The sequence below is a fragment of the Cervus canadensis genome, chromosome 6 (genome assembly GCF_019320065.1).
Source record: "Cervus canadensis isolate Bull #8, Minnesota chromosome 6, ASM1932006v1, whole genome shotgun sequence".
NCBI lineage: Eukaryota > Metazoa > Chordata > Mammalia > Artiodactyla > Cervidae > Cervus > Cervus canadensis.
Window position 1 is genome coordinate 92,384,719 of NC_057391.1, and position 12,441 is coordinate 92,397,159.

The following is a 12,441-nucleotide window of genomic DNA, read 5'->3' on the forward strand; positions in this document are numbered from 1 at the left end:
TGCAAACACAGCCTTGTTGCAAAAGTTCCCTAGATAGAATTAAAAGAAATGAACATATTTCTTTGATTTGATTGACCATTAAGAATAAAACAAAAGTGAGATTAAAGATCTTGCCTGTATTCTATCAGCTTCACAGACATTGCAGGCTATTTTTACTAATAATTCAGCTGTTTGCAAATACGATGCATTTGACTTCACATGGGCTACATTTGTAAGTGAAGGAATTTTTACTTTTTTAATAAATGTTTTGGTATTGGAGAGATACAACCTCTGTGTGGTTCCCATTAGCAGCAAGTTGGCAAGTGTTTCTCAGGGCCAAGCGTACATTGTGGTTATGGCCGTGCTAAACTGTCTACAACACACACTCAGAATGCCTAGGGTAATTGTGACCTGGGCTAATGAATTGTGGAAAGATAATTTCCTCTGCCAATTTCTCCCTTTAAGCAAATTGCAGCTTCATATTTCAACCAAATGACCTTTCTAAAACTCCACAGTGACTAATTATGAGAGAATGAAGGGGCACTGACTATTAACAGAGATGAGATTATGTTTTGCCATAACTTTGGGAGGCAATGTAGCCAATGATGTTTATAATCTGGAGTGATTAGAAGAGGGTCTCCTGCAAAGGCTACTGTAGATTGTTCCTGGCGCCATGCAGCTAAGCACAGCCTATTCAATGCCACAAAGTCAGAAGCTTAAAATCCCCTGTCTGGTTTTTATGTTACTAATAATCTTCAATTTAGTAGTTTTGGATGGGCGGGGGGAAGCAAAGGGGAGCTGAGGGCATGGGCGATAAAGCAACAGCATGAGAAAATAGAAATAAGAAAAGGTTAAGAGAGAATAACTAAGAACAATTATTTACTTACTCCCAAAATATTTATTAAGGGAGAAGGCAATGACACCCCACTCCAGAACTCTTGACTGGAAAATCCCATGGACGGAGGAGCCTGGCAGGCTTTAGTCCATGGGGTCACTAAGAGACAGACACGACTGAGTGAATTCACTTTCACTTTTCACTTTCATGCATTGGAGAAGGAAATGGCAACCCACTCCAGTGTTCCTGCCTGGAGAATCCCAGGGACGGGGGAGCCTGGTGGGCTGCTGTCTATGGGGTCACACAGAGTCAGACACGACTGAAGTGACTTAGCAGCAGCAGCAGCAGCAGAAAAGAGTGAAAGGGAACGGTATGAGTAGAAGTCTTGAAATATAAAGAAATTTAAGTATGTTACTAGTCCATGATATGCTAACGGGACTCAGTTAAAACAAGAGGAGAGTGGAGAGAGGCAGTGCTGAAGGTTTGTGTCAGATCTTATACTTGTGCTTGATTCTGAGCAATGATATGTCTTTAGGGTTTTCAGTATGTGAAGTGATTGATCTATAATTTATGGGGAGTGAATGGATTGGACCTAGACAAAATTGGAAGAGGAGACATCAGTTAGACGCTTGCAGCGATGCAGTGAAAGATAGTGATGGTGGAGGAGGTGCAGCATGAAAGAGCACAGAGAAGTCTGACAAATATGTACAGGTCAAACTACATTGACTTTCCTGTGGGATTGGATGTGGGTTTAGGGAAATTGAGGATATTTCCCAGGTTTCTGACTTGATCAACTTGGTTGATCAACTTAAATATGTCAAGTAGGTTAATATAAGTTCTAGAGCTTTTTTCTAGGGATCAATGTTAGTATATTATTCAGAGTTCTTCAGAGATAAACAACCAAAAGGAGAGAGAAAAAGACGGATGAGGTAGAAAGGTATTCAGTAGAGGAAACTGGCTCCTGTGATTATGGAAGCTGACCAGTCTTAAGACCTGCAGTGCACAAATTAGAGAACCGGGCTAGCCAGTGTGTAGTTTCAGTCCCAGTTTAAAAGCCTGAGAACCACAAGAGTTAGTGGCATATTTCAGACCAAAAGCCAGTGGGCTCAGGACCTAAGAGGAACTGATGTTCCGCTTTGAGACTGAAGGCAGGAAATAGGTGATATCCCAACTCAAAGGTAATCAGGCAGAAGGAGTTGTTTTCCACTCTCCTTTTGATGCATAGAGACCTTCAGCAGATAAGATGAGATGCATTGGAGAGTGCAATCAGTTGTGTCTAGTCTATTAATTCCGATAATTGGTAGGCTCATCCAGAAATGCCCTAATAGACATAGCCACAGTTCAGTTCAGTTCAGTTGCTTAGTCGTATCCTACTCTTTGTGACCCCATAAATCACATCAAGCCAGGCCCCCCTGTCCATCGCCAACTCCCGGAGTTTACTCAAACCCATGCCCATTGAGTCGGTGATGCCATCCAGCCATCTCATCCTCTGTCGTCCCATTCTCCTCCTGCCCCCAATCCCTCCCAGCATCAGGGTCTAATGAGTCAACTCTTCGCATGAGGTGACCAAAGTACTGGAGTTTCAGCTTCAGCATCAGTCCTTCCAATGAACACCCAGGACTGATCTCCTTTAGGATGGACTGTTTGGATCTCCTTGCAGTCCAAGGGACTCTCAAGAGTCTTCTCCAACACCACAGTTCAAAAGCATCAGTTTTTCGGCACTCAGCTTTCTTCACAGTCCAACTCTCACATTCATACATGACCACTGGAAAAACCATAGCCTTGACTAGATGGACCTTTGTTGGCAAAGTAATGTCTCTGCTTTTTAATATGCTATCCAGGTTGATCATAACTTTCCTTCCAAGGAGTAAGCATCTTTTAATTTCATGGCTGCAGTCACCATCTGCAGTGATTTTGGAGCCCCAAAAAATAAAGTCTGACACTGTTTCCACTGTCTCCCCATCTATTTCCCATGAGGTGATGGGACCAGATGCCATGATCTTAGTTTTCTGAATGTTAAGCTTTCAGCCAACTTTTTCACTCTCCTCTTTCACTTTCATCAAGAGGCTCTTTAGTTCCTCTTCACTTTCTTCCATAAGGGTGGCGTCATCTGCATATTTGAGGTTATTGATATTTCTCCCGGCAATCTTGATTCCAGCTTGTGCTTCTTGCAGCCCAGTGTTTCTCATGATGTACTCTGCATATCAGTTAAATAAGCAGGGTGACAATATACAGCCTTGATGTACTCCTTTTCCTATTTGGAACCAGTCTGTTGTTCCATGTCCAGTTCTAACTGTTGCTTCCTGACCTGCATACAGGTTTCTCAAGAGGCAGGTCAGGTGGTCTGGTATTCCCATCTCTTTCAGAATTTTCCACAGCTTATTGTGACCCACATGGTTGAAGGGTTTGGCATAGTCAATAAAGCAGAAATAGATGTTTTTCTGGAACTCTCTTGCTTTTTTGATGATCCAGTGGATATTGGCAATTTGATCTCCTGTTCCTCTGCCTTTTCTAAAACCAGCTTGAACATCTGGCAGTTCACGGTTCACATATTGCTGAAGCCTGGCTTGAAGAATTTTGAGCATTACTTTACTAGCATGTGAGATGAGTGCAATTGTGCAGTAGTTTCAGCATTCTTTGGGATTGCCTTTCTTTAGGATTGGAATGAAAACTGACCTTTTCCAGTCCTGTGGCCACTGCTGAGTTTTCCAAATTTGCTGGCATGTTGCATGCAGCACTTTCACAACATCATCCTTTAGGATTTGAAATAGCTCAACTGGAATTCCATCACCTCCACTACCTTTGTTCATAGTGATGCTTTCTGAGGCCCACTTGACTTCACATTCCAGGATGTCTGTCTCTAGGTGAGTGCTCACACCATCGTGATTATCTGGGTCGTGATGGTCTTTTTTGTACAGTTCTTCTCTGTATTCTTGCCAACTCTTCTTAATATCTTCTGCTTCTGTTAGGTCCATACCATTTCTGTCCTTTATTGAGCCCATCTTTGCATGAAATATTCCCTTGGTATCTCTAATTTTCTTGAAGAGATCTCTAATCTTTCCCATTCTGTAGCTTTCCTATATTTCTTTGCATTGATCACTGAGGAAGGATTTCTTATCTCTCCTTGCTATTCTTTGGAACTCTGCATTCAAATGGGCATATCTTTCCTTTTCTCTTTTTGTTTTCGCTTCTCTTCTTTTCACAGCTATTTGTAAGGCCTCCTCAGACAACCATTTTCCCTTTTTGCATTTCTTTTCCATGGGGATGGTCTTGATCCCTGTCTCCTATACAGTGTCACAAAACTCCATCCATAGTTCATCAGATACTCTGTCTATCAGATCTAGTTCCTTATATCTATTTCTAACTTCCACTGTATAGTCATAAGGGATTTGATTTAAGTCATACCTGAATGGTCTAGTGGTTTTCCCTAGTTTCTTCAGTTTAAATCTGAATTTGGCAATAAGGAATTCATAATATGAGCCACAGTCAGCTCCCAGTCTTGTTTTTGCTGACTTTATAGAGCTTCTCCATCTTTGACTGCAAAGAATATAATCAATATGATTTCGGTGTTGACCATGTGGTGATATCCATGTGTAGAGTCTTCTCTTGTGTTGTTGGAAGAAGGTATTTGCCTTGACCAGTGTGGCCTCTTGGCAAAACTCTGTTAGCCTTTGTCCTGCTTCATTCCGTATTCCACGGCCAAATTTGCCTATTACTCCAGGTGTTTCTTGACTTCCTACTTTTGCATTCCAGCCCCCCATAATGAAAAGGACATCTTTTTTGGGTATTAGTTCTAAAATGTCTTGTAGGTCTTGATAGAACTGTTCAATTTCAGCTTCTTCAGCATTACTGGTTGGGGCATAGGCTTGGATTACCGTGATATTGAATGGTTTGCCTTGGAAACGAACAGAGATCATTCTGTCATTTTTGAAATTGCATCCAAGTACTGCATTTCAGACTCTTTTGTTTACCATGATGGCTACTCCACTTCTTCTAAGGGATTCCTGCCCACAGTAGTAGATATAATGGTCATCTGAGTTAAATTCACCCATTCCAGTCCATTTTAGTTCACTGATTCCTAGAATGTTGACATTCACTCTTGCCATCTGCTGTTTGACCACTTCCAACTTGCCTTGATTCATGGACCTAACATTCCAGGTTCCTATGCAGTGTTGCTCTTTACAGCATCGGACCTTGCTTCTATCACCAGTCACATCCACAACTGGGTATTGTTTTTGCTTTGGCTCCATCCCTTCTTTCTTTCTTGAGTTATTTCTCTACTGATCTCCAGTAGCATATTGGGCACCTAGCAACCTGGGGAGTTCCTCTTTCAGTATCCTATCATTTTGCCTCCTCATACTGTTCATGGGGTTCTCAAGGCAAGAATACTGAAGTGGTTTGCCATTCCCTTCTCCAGGGGACCACATTCTGTCAGACCTCTCCACCATGACTCATCCGTCTGGGGTGGCCCCACACGGCATGGCTTAGTTTCATTGAGTTAGACAAGACTGTGGTCCTGTGATCAGATTGGCTAGTTTTCTGTGATTATGGTTTTAGTCTGTCTGCCTTCTGATGCCCTCTCACAACACTACGTCTTACTTGGGTTTCTCTTACCTCGGACGTGGGGTATCTCTTCACGGCTGCTCCAGCAAAGCAGAGCCGCTGCTCCTTACCTTGGACGAGGGGTATCTTCTCATGGCCTCCCCTCCTGACCTTGAACGTGGAGTAGTTCCTCTCCGCCCTCCTGCGCCCACGCAGCCGCTGCTCCTTGGAGGTGGGGTAGCTCCTCTTGGCCGCTGCCCCTGGCCTCGGGCGTGGGGAAGCTCCTCTCGGCCACTCCTGCGCTGTCGCAGCCTGGCGCTCATGGTCGCCACCCCTGACCTTGGCAAGGGGTAGCTCCTCACGGCCACGCTTCTGCGCGGTCCGTCGCAGAAAGTCAGACATCCCAACTTTGGCTTAGTGGCCAAACTTTCCATATTTTGCTTAGCCTTTTGGAGTGATATTCGTCTTCATGGTTGTAAGGCAACTCCGGTAACGTCAAGCATCATACCTGCAAAGAACAAAAGAAGGAAGAGAGACTGAGAGTTCCTCTGTGATGCTAAATTATACAAAGAAGAACATTTATTTCCTTTCTCTTCCATAGCCCGTTGCCTGCTTTCCCATGCCAGATTCAAGAAGACTGAAGATGCAAGTGTCTATTCTTACCGGAGTGGAAATTTAGTGGTATAGATCGAATCATGTTTCCTGAAAGATTCATACGTGGACTCCTAACTCTCAAAATGTGCTTTAATTTGAAAATAGCAGTGTTACAGATATAATTAGTCAGTTAAGAAGAGTCATATGCAGACAAATTGGGCTCTTAACACAATATGTCTGCTGTCCTTACTAGAAAACAAAACAAAACAAATAAGCAAACAAAAATGTGAAAATTGAGAGATGTTGCTGTAAATCGGAGCACTTTTGATATCCAGGAGGCCTGGAAGAAATCCTTCCTTGCTGCCCTTGGAGGAAGTATTATAGCCCTCCTAACACCTTGATTTCTAGTAAAACTTTAGTAACATCTCCTCTCAGATAATTAGGCTTCCCTTGTGGCTCACCAGTGCCTGCCAATGCAGGAGACCCAGGTTCTATCCCTGGGTCAGGAAGATCTCCTGGAGAAGAAAATGACAGCCCACTCCAGCATTCTTGCCTGGAGAATTCATGGACAGAGGAGCCTGGCAGGTTATAATCCGTGGGGTCGCAAGAATCTGACATGACATAGTGACTAAACCACCACCACCACCACCAGCTTAGATAATAGATCCATATTTAGCAAGACCTTTAAAAAAATTTGAAATATAAAGCAGTGTCATTATAAACCTGGAAACATACATTAGTAATTTCCCATGGATTTATTTTTAAAGATTTTCACTTCCAATTATGATTCTTAGGTACAATGGTGATTCTACTTCATGTAGCTGTTCTGATGCATGTTAATTGCCACTGAGAATGAAGCCTAGACGATATTATTTTCTTCATCACCTTTGTGCCATCAACATACATAGAGGAAGAACATTTTATTACAGTGAAAAGTTGGAAAGTGCAAGAAGCATTCACACAAGGCTTTTCCAAAAGGTGTAAATGTTGAAACTATGAATTCAATTATGTGATCAATCCTGATTATACTCATTTAATTTTAGGATCACATCTTATTTTTCATTTCTAAAAGAGAAATTGGAAGAGACACATAATTGATTAAGTAAAAATTGATTAATTAGGGCCATCATATTATTGTTGAAAAATGTGTGATAAGATATATCAGGCTTCATGCCACCTTTGTGGAAATCTAGCCAATATAATTATTGGTACTTAGTGTGAGGAAAATACCTAATGTCACCCAAGGAACTTATTATGATAGAGTTTTTATTGACTTAAAAATGAATAGCGTGTTCCTAAGATCCACTCAAGAAAGAAAACTTATGTGAACATTTTAGTCATGAAATTAAAAAAAAAGCAGAAATAGACTATCAGAAATATATTAATGCATTAGAATGGAAAAGTTCTAGATCAAGGCAAAAAAAAAAAAAAAAAAAAAAACCTCTGTGGCAGCAGAAATGTTAAATAAATTTAGCAGAAAGTAAAAACAGCTAAAACTAGGTTTAAATTAGCTACAAAGATTGCCATTAAGCCTGTCTTACTTTCCTGTCCTTTAAATGAGAAGAATATTATTATAATCAGTCTGTTGTAGCTATTGAAGTCACTTTTGCTTTTTATTTGTTTTCCTAAGCTTAAAGTCTTGATGGGCACAATAATGAAAAAAATAAAAAACAATATGAAAGAAGACCAAACTCTTTTGAAGCTAATTTCAACTCTAGGTTTTTGTTTTGTTTTAACCTTCTACAAAGATACACTGGTGACTGCAACTGCTAATAGATGACTAAACAAGCTAGGCTGTTTAATTCACACCCATGGCCCTAGCATTTACCTGTAAGTTAGAAAGAATTGTGGCTCCCAAGTGATTCTGTTGCAAGTGACCTATGAAGGTCTTTTCTATTGGAGCAATAAGCAAACCCATTCTTTCCAGATCAGATGTTGGATTCTGTGACATACGGCACTAATTTCAAGTCAACTTCTTTAAACACCTAGCATTTAGAATAGAACCAGAAGGTGGATAAGAGGCCTTAGCCCCACTTAAAAGAGGTCTCTCAGAAAATAGACATTTTTGTCCAAACCACAATAGACTTGACATTGACAACAAACAATATAACAAAGCGAAGTATGGTAGAAATAAAACAATTTGTTTAGAAATCAATTTGCTGCATCCATTTGCTTGCATTTAACCATTTTTTTTTGCAAAATGCATTTCCCCATGTATGGGTAGAAAAGACTAAGCTATAAATAGTAAAAAAAAAAAAAAAAGGCAGTTCAACCTTTGTAACCAAATTGCTGAATAATGAAGTCTTAGAAATGTAAAGGAGCCTCACAAATCTTTGGGTGCTTGTGTATGGATTTGCTAGAAATTCTCCTTGAAAACTCACCATTTTGAAAAGTAGTCCACTGAACTTCAGGGCAACCTACTGCAGTTAATTCCTTTCCAATCAGTTCAGTTCAGTTCAGTCACTCAGTCGTGTCTGACTCTTTGCAACCCCATGGACCGCAGCATTCCAGGCCTCCCTGTCCATCACCAGCTCCCAGAGTCTACTCAAACTCATGCCCATTGATCCACTCAAAATGTTCACTTTTATCTTCCTTCTGCATGTTTAATTTCAAACTTCTTGTATTCGTAGGAGAAATAGAATATTTCCTACCATATCAGTAAATAAGGCTGTCACAGTCATCACTGATTGCAGCTCTCCAGAGTGAGCTGGTGTCCCTGAGGGAATTCAGGAAGGAAAGAACACCTACCACCGGACAGCCGTGGACAGCAGCACTCCCTGTGGTGAAAGTGAGGGTGAGGTCGCTCAGTCGTCTCTGACTCTCTGGGACCACATGGACTGTGCCAGGCTCCTCCGTCCATGGGATTTTCCAGGCTTCTCCAGAGGATCTTCCCTACCCAGGGATTGAACGCAGGTCTCCGGCATTGCAGGCAGACGCTTTACCCTCTGGGCCACCAGGGAAGCCTGTGGTGAGCCCTGAGGAAACTGAGGGTGTAAAGCCAGAGAGAAAAGGCTCTGATAGCTCAGGTGCACATCAAGGGAATGATTTCAGTGAGCCCGGACTCTTGCATCTTCCCATCCGTAGAAAAGTGCTAAATGATTAACTTGTGACATCAGGTTTTCCTTATTAACAATAACATTTTGGTGTTCAGACTACCTGCCCTTTCTGAGAAGACTCCTATATAACCTGGCTTCCTTCCTTGACTTCTCAGAACAGTTCTCTCAGAATTACTTGAGGTGTTGCCTCCCGAGCTCTCAGTCCTGAAAATTCCCACTGAAAGTGACATAACTCTTGATTTTTATGTCATGAAAATTTTTTCAAGTTGACACCTATAAACCTAATTCCTCATAAAGAATCTTCCAGTATGTGAATCTTAGGTAATCCTTTTACAAGTGAACTATTGAACAATTCCAAGATCCTTCTTCCTCTCTTATTTCTGACCTGTTATCATACCTGGGTTTGTCAGCCTCCTTCTGGAAGTGTGATCTGTCAGCTGGGCTCCAGATACGGAGTGGCGTCTTCTCGGTTGTGGGTATGATACTTTGATGAATGCATCCGAGGTTCGTGTTGACTTCAGCGGTGACTCCATCACCCTGCTGGCTCACATTAATCTTAGAGCTGGTGAAAATGCCTCTCACACTTTAACCCATGCTGCTGTCTGGGCTTGTGTCTCCCTTACTCTCTTGAACCATCTGCTTTCTGACCCAAGCACAGAATATCGCATTTATCTTTATTAAATGTCATCTTCTTAGACTCTGTCCACTGCTTCAGCTTGTCAAGATGCTTTTGAATCCTGATTCTGTCATCCCGTGTATGAGTTATCTCTCTGAGCTTGTTGTCAGCCCCTGATTTGATAACAGGCCTTCTTTGTCCTCATCCAATTCAGTGATAAACTCGCTAAGGGGACCAACCAAGGCAAGAGTCGTGTTGGCAGTCCTCCAAGTTGTGAATGCTCTGTGGATCTGAGTTCATTCAGCCCTTTGAATATCCACTCAACCACATTAAAATTCCATCCATGACTCTGTCTGATATGTAAAGATCTTGTGACTCTGACTCAGCCTTCTCCCTTGACATTATCTGATCCTTCAGTCTCAGCACTCATTGCATTCCAGCCAGACTAGCAGTCTTTCTGTCTCTTATTGATACTGAGCTCCCCTTCCATCTCAGAACTTTTGCAATTTTTATTCCCTTTACCTGAATTACTCTTCTCTTAGATATTTGCATGACTGGCCCCTTATTATTCAGGTCTTAGCTCAAAAACCACCACCTGGAGCTGTGTTTCTCAACCATTGACATTTCGAGCTGAATAGTTTTTGTCATAGGGGACCATTTCCCTCAGTAACGTTTTGTGATTTTTAGTGTACAAGTCTTGCACTTCTTCTATTAAATATATTCCTGAATATGTTACTATTTAATGATATTTTAAGGGGAATTATTTCCTTTCAAACAACCTTAAAACATCAATGTTTTAAATAATGTTTTTAAACATATATATTTCTTAGTGAACATTTTTAATACTGATTGCTAATCATGTAAAATCAGATATCAGTCTGCTTAAAGAACTATTCTATAAAATTCAATCCATCTATCATGTACCTAGTGTTGGATGTAAGGCTATCTTAGGCATTTCATCTGGCTATTATGTTAAATAGGAATAAACCTCTCATTTTCCTTAAGTAAATTTAGGTATATTCTGTTTCTACAAATATAATTCCTAAAATAGAGATCCCATAAAATGACCTTTCATAGTTCTGTTCCCTCATATCCTAATAATACACTTGAATTCAAGTTAAAATGCAGGACTTCGTATCTTTATACAGGCTCAAACCTGATTCTCCACCATCTGGGCCACCAGGGAAGCCCATACGTATTTTGTGTGCGTGTGTGTATGTATATACAGATATATAATGCAGAGTAATATAGAAGAATATACTAGAATGCAGGAGTCACACAGCTGAGGATTTAATTCTCTGACCCGTTTTTTATTTTGTAACTTCCTAGTTCACAGACTATCAATGGCTGACCATTGCTTATAAATCCATAGTCCTTATCTTGTATTAGATATCCTTTGTTCTCTAGTAACATAGAAGAAGGGAAACTGACATTTATCAACTCACTATTATGTTCTGGGAAATTTAATGCATTATACCACATTTAATCCTAAAAATCTGACACAACAGGTGTTTTAAGCAATTTAAATAACCTGCTCAAAGCCATGTAATGAATAAATGATAAAGCCAAATTTCAAAATCAGATCTGTTCCTACATATCAGTCTAGAAAAGGACATGGAGAACAAGAACAGCAATAAGCTATTCGAGTTCCCATTGTTTACAAGGATTAGTAAAGTGGGCTGACCACAGAATGAACATTAGGAAATCTCACGTTAGGAATCTGATATTAGCTTCCAGCAGTAACACACTGTCATGGAGTAGCCAGGGTCAAGATCAGAGATCAGGGACTACAGCTATGTCCATATCCTAAATAAAACTTAAACATTTACCCATTCAATACATTCTTAGTTTGGTATAATGCTTAATGGCCATAAATTCCTCCCATCTCAACATGCATATTCCTTTGTACTGTGACTATGACATTCTTAGAAACAAAACAAAACCAAAAAAAAACAAAACAAAATGAAAAATCAGGTGGTGATGGGAACCTCCAATTTACAGCCAGTGGGTCAGAGAAACAATCTGGACTTGCAACTGACCTCTGTGGTGGAGGCAGTCTTATGGAACTGACACTTAACCCATGGGATCTGAGGCTAATTCCAGGAAGACAGTGTTAGAATTGAGTTGAATTGTAGGACACTCAGCTGGTGTCACAGAATTGTCTGATATGTGGAAAAACCAACACATTTGGAATAAGTAGTGAAATATGGTCTAACAGTACAGGAGACAAACAAGAGTAGTTTTTCTTGAACAATTATTGATGAACATTATTATAAACTGTTTTAAAATAGTTCTGGCTAACTGCGTATTTTGAGCTTCCTGGTGGCACCAGTGGTAAAGAACCTGCCTGCCAATGCAGGAGACACAAGACATATGGGTTCGATACCTGGGTTGGGACGATCCCTTGGAGAAGGAAATGGCAATCCACTCCAGTATCCTTGCCTATAAAATTCCATGGGCAGACTAGCCTGGCAGGCTACAGTCCATTGGGCCACATTAATCTAGTATTGATACATCCTCTTAACATAGCATAAGGAAAACCCACATTATATGTATTAACCCTGTTTGTATATCCATTGTCTGAAAAATTCCACAAGGAGTGTAGCTGTTTCAGGGTACACTTTCATTTCCCACAATGTGGTACTATGTCATGGGAGTTGAGTCTCTTCCAAATTTCATACATTGAGTATGGAAAAGTCAATAACTGGACTTGGAGTGAGAAGATCTGAGTTCTGTTCCCAGGTGTATGACTCAAGAGTGATATGGTCTGGTCAAATCATTTAGTCTCCAGGTGCTACATTATGGCAGTTTGAATGATA